Here is an 8,856-nt window from a genome sequence, read left to right as displayed (position 1 = left end):
ATAAACGAGACGCTATACATTCACACATACATTCACATGGGAATCACACACACAAATAGATTACAGAGGGAAAAATAGATTTGGTGGTTGGATTAGAGTCCAGAATAAATGGAACAGTTTGTGACGTGGATGATCCGGTTGTCTTCCGGGTGAAGCTGTATTCTTGATGTCCTCGGCTGGTCAAAGTGCACTTTGTGGTTAGCCTGCTTTGCTCAGGGTTGTCTTGAAAGCAGACTGGTAGCTGGCTCGCTTCCCCTGGTCTCCGGCTGTAGCAGTCTCTAGGCTTGGAGGGTTAACAGCTGCAGCCAGTTTTCAAACTTGATGTTTTCTGGGAGAAAGGGAGACAAGCAGCCTTTACCTGCTGCACAGTTTGAGTTACAGCTTGTCTCTTTTGTCAAAGATGGAAAAAAACATTCCCCCGAGATGGACAGACTGTCAGATGGCTGCTTCAGGTTTTCTGCAAACTTCTAATGAAATTCAAAGTTAGGAATTAGCTCCACACGCCCTAGGATGCCAATTTACACTGCAGTGCTAATGAAGCAATTTTGGGTAATTCAATCACTTCGAGCAAGCCATTGTCCTGGGTCCATACTGCTCAAACCTCTGGCTCTGGGTGGATCTTTTGAATATGAAAAAGTGTTTCAGATACAAATTGCAGTGGCCATCTTGGCTGCTAGTTTTTAAAATGTTAACAAGATTTCCTTCATTAAAAGTCAAATGTAAGTTTCCAACTGATGAAATTAATATTTCTCATTTGGCATCTAAGGTTTTCTTGACAATGTACAGAAATCACTATAACTAGTGGACAGGTAATAACTGAAAAAGGCTAAATTGATGTTGGCCTTTATCTCAAGGGCCTGGAATTATATTACAGTTATGTAAAGCTCTGGTTAGGCCCCCATATGCAGCACTGCATTCAATTCTGGGCACCGCACCTCAGGAAGGCTGTATTGGTCTCGGAGTGGGTGCAGCACAGATTCACCAGAATGATGAGTCCTGAATCAGCTCTGAAGAAGGGTCGCTGACCTGAAACGTAAACTCTGCTTCTCTCTCTCCACAGATGCTGCCAGACCTGCTGAGTATTCCCAGCATTTCTTGTTTTTATTTCGGATTTCCAGCATCTGCAGTATTTTGCTTTTATTCACCAGAATGATACTGGGACTAAAAGGGTTAAATTCTGAGGACAGGTTGCAAAAACTAGGCTTGTATTCCCTTGAATATATAAGATCAAAGGGTGATTTAATTGAGGTGTTTAAGATGAGTAAAGGATTCAATAAGGTAGATAGAGAAACTAGTTCTCCTAATGGAGGAATACCAGAACAAGGGGGAAACAGCACTGTGATTATGTTATTGGATCAATAATCTAGAGCCCTCAGCTAATAACCTGGAAGCATGAGTTCAAATCCAAGGCAGGTGGGAATTTAAATTCAATTAAATAAATATGGAATAAAAGGCTAGTATTAGCAATGGTGACCATAAAACTATGAGATTATTGTTAAAAACCCATCTGGTTCACTCATGCCCATTCGGGAAGAAAATCTGCCCACGAGACTCCAGACACTCAGCAATGTGATTGACTCTGAACTGCCCTCTGAAATGGCCTCGCAAACTATTCAGTTTTGTTCAAGGCGGCTCACCGCCCCCTTCTCAAGGGCAATTCGGGATGGACGGTAAATGCTGATCCAGCCAGCAATGCCACGTCACACTGACTGAATTAAAAAGATTAGAGCCAGGCTATTCAAAGGTGCTGTCAGGAAACACTTCTTCATACAAAGAGTAGCGGAAATATGGAATTCTCTCCCCCCAAAAAAACTGTGGAGTCTGGGAGTCAATCGAAATTCCAAAACTAAGATTGGTAGATTTTTGTTGGACAAGGGGATTAAGGGATATGAACTTGAGATGGGCGGAATGTATTAAGATACAGATCGGCCATGAGCTAACCGAGTGGTGGAACAGGTTCGAGGGGCTGAGTGGACTCCTCCTGTTCCAATGTCCCTAACCTCTGCCAGAACGGTCAAGGATTTCCAGCTCGCTAATGAATTCCATACTTTGTGGTAAAGGTGATTTATTGAAGAGAGATAAGACTCAAAAATGGTACAATTTCTCTGCCATATACATAATTGAAGCAGTTGTAGGGCAGCTATGTTATTAGATACAACTAATGAATTGCTCTATCTGTACTAACCAGACAACATACCAAAAATATAATCTCCAGAGAAACCTTGCTACAGCATTAGTGTAATTATTCAACTTCTGACATTGTCTACGCTCGTGCCGTGTCTAAGAGAGATTGCCAAAGCAGTGCGGAATTAATGTCAACTTAAGGACAGTTTTTGCACAGCAGACTTGGGTCCACTGGGACTAGCAATGAGTTTGTGGAAACGGATTTCACTCAGTACCTTTAAGAGATGTCACAGAGAGCAAACCTTCATTAAATCCATCTGCACTTGCTTCAAGTCTGGGCTCCCAAAGGTGAGAGTCTACGCACAATTTAAATATCAGAAATAAATGAAAAGCAATTGGGGAAAGGCAAGGAATAGTCAGTCAGAGTTTTTCTAGTTCTTTTTTAAAGGTAGAAATTTAAAACCAAATAAAAAAGAACTGAATGCACATAAATTTAAATGAAAGAGCAAAATAATAATTAATTAATTTATTAAGGTCTTCCATAGGGGTATGAATTAGACTTTCAAAGGCCATGTATTTGATATTCTATAATTTATATTTTATTCATATTTCTGTTTTTGCATTTTTGTACAGGATTGGATTTTAAACAATATTACCTCATCTAATTTTAATAGATGATTCTTACATATGATTTATCGTTGTTTATAATTGATTATGCAAGTTTTGCCATATTTCTTTAACATTCATGATGAACAGCAATAAAGATTAATTTGATAGCTAATCCGAGCTTGTATCTATTAAGGCAAATGTGTGTGTGTGTGCCCACGTGTGAATGTGTGTAAGCATCTGTGTGTGTGGGTAATCAGATTCTCTACCCCAGGTAGTTGTCGATGCTCCAATGCTGAGTATATTCAAGGCTGAGATAGATTTTTGAACTCTAGAGGAACCAAGGGTGCAGAAAGGATTTACAAGGATGATACCAGGAATGCGGGGGTATGCCTATCAGGAAAGGATGAACCGTCTGGATCTCTTTTCTCTTGAAAAGAGGAGGTTGAGAGGTGACCTAATAGAGGTCTTTAAAATTATGAAAGGTTTTGATAGAGTGGATACAGAGAGAATGTCGCCTCTTCTGGGGCAGAGCAAAACTAAAGACCGTCAATGTAAGATAGTCACCAGGAAATCAAATCGGGAATTCAGGAGAATCTTCTTTACCCACAGAGTGTTGAGAATTTAGAACTCGCTATCACAGGGAGTGGCTGAAGTGGATAGGGGAGATGCATTTAAGAGAAAGCTAGATAAGCGCGAGAGAGAAGGGAATAGAGGGTTACAACAATAGATTTAGATTAGGAAAGATGGGAGGAGGCTTGAGGGGAGCATAAATGCTGGCATGGACTAGTTGGGCCAAATGGCCTGTTGCTGTGCTGGATATCCTATGTAGTCCTGTGTAATATGGGACAGTGCAGGAAAGTGAAGTTGAGGTAAAAGATTAGCTATGATCTTATTAAATGGTGGAGCAGGCTCAAGGGACTGAATGGCCCCCTCCTACTCCTATTTCCTATATCAGTATTGCTGAAAAAAAGAGACATGCTGTTGAAGCTGACCAGACTCAACCAGCCCATACTTGCAAAACTCAGAACACAATATCTAACGTTAGATGTGATTCCGTGATTGGACAGCACTTACTGAACAATCCCGAGTATGACAAGAATCCCATTAACAACCAATTTAAGATTATCAGTCGGGCTGGCAATGTGGCTCACTTATGCTTGCTGGAGGCTACATATATTCATACACAGGGACCTGTCCTCTGCAGGCAAAAGGAACATGTCCAGTTGTTGCACGTTTTTTGAATTAAATAAAAGCATGGGGGACTATAGTACCCTGGTGCATTCTCCATGGCAACGCCTCAACCAATCAGAGTCGACTTGCCAACCAATTAGCACCCTTTTCTCATGCAGTATAAATTGTTGCTCCCTTTGAAATTTGGCATTCTTGTATCTGTCCTGATGTGTACAAGATGAAAAGCTTTGACAGCATGTCTCTTTTTTCAGCAATACACATGTTCTGTACTACCAAGGTTATGTCAGTGTGTGCAAGTGTAATTATCCATTTTTCTTTCATTTGAAAAGCAGGGCTGTCAACTTTTCCACAGACTGGAGCCTCTTGGATAAGCAGCATCACAATTACCTGGCCAAAACCAATGAAACATGGCATTGAGGATAAGCAAGTCTAGTAGATTTGCTTTCCCTAGCAACTGAGGCTGAACAGTTTGTTTGTCATAGAGTTATACAGCACAGAAACAGGCCCTTCTGCCCATCGTGTCCATGCCAGCCATCAAGCACCTATCTATTCTAATCCCATTTTCCAGCACTTGGCCCATAGCCTTGTATGCTATGACGTTTCAGATGCTCATCTAAGTACTTCTTAAATGTTGTGAGGGTTCCTGCCTCTACCACCCCTTCAGACAGTGTGTTCCAAATTCCAACCACCCTCTGGGTAAAACATTTCTTCCTCAAATCCCCTTTAAATCTCCTGCCCCTTATCTTAAAACTATGACCCTGGTTATTGACACTTCCGCTAAGGGAAAAAGTTTCTTCCTGTCTACCCTATCTATGCCCCTCATAATCTTGTACACCTCAATCAGGTCCCCCCTCAGCCTTCTCTGCTCTAAGGAAAACAACCCCAGCCTTTTCAGTCTCTCTTCATAGCTGAAATGCTCCAGCCCAGGCAACATCCTGGTGAATCTCCTCTGCACCCTCTCCAGTGCAATCACTTCCTTCCTATAGTGTGGTGACCAGAACTGTACACAGTACTCCAGCTGTGGCCTAACTAGCGTTTTATACAGTTCCATCATAACCTCCCTGCTCTTGTAGTCTATGCCTCGGCTAATGCCTTTCTAACCAACTTACCGCTGCACTTGATGCTGACCCCCCCTACACCCACCTCCACTGTGAGACCCCTCCCGCCCTGACCTACCTGTGGCCTGGGTCCAGCGCTGCTCCAAGGCCTGAGTGTTCCACTGGCAGCAGCCAGCACCTCCAGAGGGCAGGTCTTCCGTCGCTGGGGTCCTTGATCCCACGGAAGGCCCCCAGCTGTGCAGTTAATTGCCTAATTAGCACCTGATTTGCTGGGCCACCTACAGAAGAGGCAATGTGGCGTTCTCGCCAGCACTTCTACTGGAGGTCAAGACCCCGGTTGCCCGGCTAAAATCCCAGTGTGAATTTCATTGCACTCAATAACAATGGCACTGACTATAAATACCTGTAGTGACCATGTCTGTCTCTAGTGACAGCTGTGTCCCTCAAAGAAGTGATCCAAAACTGCATTTAAAGTTTCATGAAGTTCTCAGTATTTATTGTAAAATTAATACACTCTGTACCTTTACCCTCATAGTTATAATGCTACTGTATCCCTCTCACTCTAAATACTGAGATATAGTGACTCCTAGATAGTTATTAATACTTATTTAATAATTCACTTCTAGATAGTTATTCCTAGTGACTCCTAGTTATTAATATATTAAATAAGTATTAACAAAAGAGAAAAGCTTCCTACTTTAAGCTGCAAGTTAACGAACAAATTGTGAAAAAATTTGAACTTTGAAATGGAAAGCAGGTTTCTAAATAATTTCTCAGAACTCTTAATTCCTGAAGATAGTTACAAAGGAATAACAGCTGCTGAATGGCATATTACAGAAGTATACCAGAGAAAAAAAACACTGCATGTTCTTTAATAATGATTTAATAGACTAAAGACAATGCAAACATCTGACCAGAATAAATGAGGCAGACATATTGCCAGGCATTTTCTGCACTCAATAGAAGAATCACTCTGTGACATACTTTGCTCAATGATTGTACTTCAGTGTCTAGGAAACAAAGGGATTGATCATTGCAGATGAGAAGCAAGTTGAAAATGGAATTGCTGTGAAATACATAATCTGCGACTGACCAAAGTTTAATAATGTCTCCTATCCTGGCAGCAGAGGAATACAGAATCAAAGATTGGTTCAGCACAGAAGGAGGCTATTCGGCCCATCGTGCTTGTACTGGCTCTTTTAAAGAACTATCTAATCAGTCCCAATGTACTGATCTTTCCCCATAGCCCTGCAAATTTTCATTTTCAAGTGTTTATTCAGCTCCTTTTTGAAAGTTACTATTGAATCTTCTTCCATCGCCCTTTCAGGCAGCGCGTTCCAGATCACAACAACTCACTGCTTAAAAATAATTCACCTCATCTCCCCTTCTGGTTCTTTTGTCAATTAACAAAATCTATTGTTATGTTTTGCATCCCAAGCATGAAGTGTGTGTGTCTAGGCTTTATTCAGATAGCTGCCTGGATCTGTCTTAGTTTCACTTTTGGAACCATGCCCCTCAGGGTTGACTGACTGCATAGTGAGCAGTCTTACAAACACAGCAATCAATTATTGAGCAATTGAACACAACATCTGTGCCCTCTGGTTACAGACCCTCCTACCAGTGAAAACAATTAATCCTAATTTACTCTATCAAAACCCTTCATGATTTCAAACATCTTTATTAAATTTCCCTTTAACACTTCGGTGCACTTAGGGAATGCTGCACTGTCAGAGGTGCTGTCTCTTGGATGAGATATTAAACCAAGGCCCCAACTGCCCTCTCAGGTAGATGTAAAGGATCCCACGGCACTAATAGGAAGAACAGCTGGGGAGTTCTCCCTAGTGTCCTGGGGCTATGTTTGTCCCTCAACTGATTTCACCAAGAAACAGATAATCTGGTCATTATCACATTGCTGTTTGTGGGAGCTTGCTGTGCATAAATTGGCTGCTGTGTTTCCTACCACAGTGATACACTTCAAAAATTGCTTCACTGGTTGTAAAGCACTTTGGGACATCCTGAGGTTGTGAAAGACGCTGGAGAAATTCTTCCTTCATCTTTTACCTCGGCAAAGAACTCTCAGGTTTGTCAAGCAGTTTTCCGCTCAAATTAGCACTGCGGTTTCTCATTATTTTTCCTTCCTCTGTGGTGCAGCCCCAGTTCATGCCAGATTTAAGCTGTGCATGGGAACCTAAAACATCTTCTCAACTTACAAAATGAAGTTTCCTTTCAAGGTCTGCTACTGAAAAGAATTGACAGAAATAACTTTCTCTCCTGAAATCCCCAAACCTCTGCCATTCCAAATGTATCTCATTTGTCGATAGATTTTCATTGATTTGTTTTCCGGAAGGAATGTTCAAAATGAGTTGAGTTATTACTATGCTGTGTAATTGAACACAGAGGGAACTTGTACATATATTGGCAGGACCTTGCAGGGAAAATAAAACTATTGTTTATGCTTCATTATTTGAACTGAGTGCAGTTCTTTAATCTCCTGAGGGTTTTGACTTCCAGTATCAAACCATTAGCTTATTCCTTAACTACTGGAAAACTAATTGTGAAGCTGTAGACGATAAAATTCACACAAATAATAATTTTCTATTACGGTAATCTTCTGGTAGGTTATTTGCACAAATAATCATAATGGGCCAAAACTTGCTGGAAAATTAACAGTTATGTGAACAACATAGACCATTATCAATGCACAAATCAGCTAGCAAGTTCAGGGAATGAAGAACTATATTGTGAGTTGTCAATCTCTGGAATTAACTGCTGGATTTACACTGCTCCCCAGTTAGCATCTCACAAACGACATCTTGCCCTCAGCCTCCTGGTTATTTTTTAAGAATTTGCTGGATTTGCACCAGAATTACCCATTAGACTCGCCGCAGAAAGTTAGGGCTGGTGATTAAGAGCACAAGTACTAATTTAACGGCGTAATAATTGTTAATGCAATGCCAATCAAAACTTTTCGGCCCAGAAAAGGAACAATTTAAACCGTTCAGTCTCATTCCTGCAGATAGTAAATTGTTGTTAGAGATTTTTAAAAAAAAAAGAATTATATTTTAAATTTTTGAACTTTTCCTTTCTTTTTTCTCTCTTAATCCAATCTTTTGTTCCCTCTCTTTATTTCTCTTTCTGCACCTGATTTGACTCTAATTCACCCGATTTCCTTCTCTGTCATGCTCTGTTTCTGCCTCACTCCTACTGGTTAAGGAGACAGACTGCTGGTCCCATCATTAACATAGGGGTAACATATTGGCATTGGTAGAAGATTGGTTAGCTAACAGGAAACAGAGAGCAGGAATAAATAGGTAATTTTCTGGTTGGCAAGATGTAACGAGTGGTGTGCCACAGGGATCAATGCTGGGGCCTCACCTTTTTACAATTTATATAAATGACTTAGATGAAGGGATCGAAGGTATGGTTGCTAAATTTGCTGATGACACAAAGATAGGTAGGAAAGTAACTTGTGAAGAGGACATAAGAAGGCTACAAAGGGATATCGATAGGTTAAGTGAGTGGGCAAAGACCTGGCAAATGGAGTATATTATGGGAAAGTGGGAAATTGTCCACTTTGGCAGGAAGAATAAAAAAGCATATTATCTAAATGGTGAGAGATTGCAGAGCTCCGAGATGCAGAGGGATCTGAGTGTCCTAGTGCATAAATCGCAAAAGGTTAGTATGCAGGTACAGCATGTAATTAAGAAAGCTAATAGAATGTTATTGTTTATCACAAGGGGAATTCAATAGAAAAGTAGGGAGGTTATGCTTCAGCTATACAGGGCATTGGTGAGACCACACCTGGAGTACTGTGTACAGTACTGGTCTCCTTATTTAAGGAAGGATGTAAATGCGCTGGAGGCAGTACAGAGAA

This window comes from Heterodontus francisci, chromosome 5 (assembly GCF_036365525.1).
Source record: "Heterodontus francisci isolate sHetFra1 chromosome 5, sHetFra1.hap1, whole genome shotgun sequence".
Lineage (NCBI taxonomy): Eukaryota > Metazoa > Chordata > Chondrichthyes > Heterodontiformes > Heterodontidae > Heterodontus > Heterodontus francisci.
The sequence above is the reverse complement of the archived record's forward strand: the minus strand, read 5'-3'. Positions refer to the sequence as shown.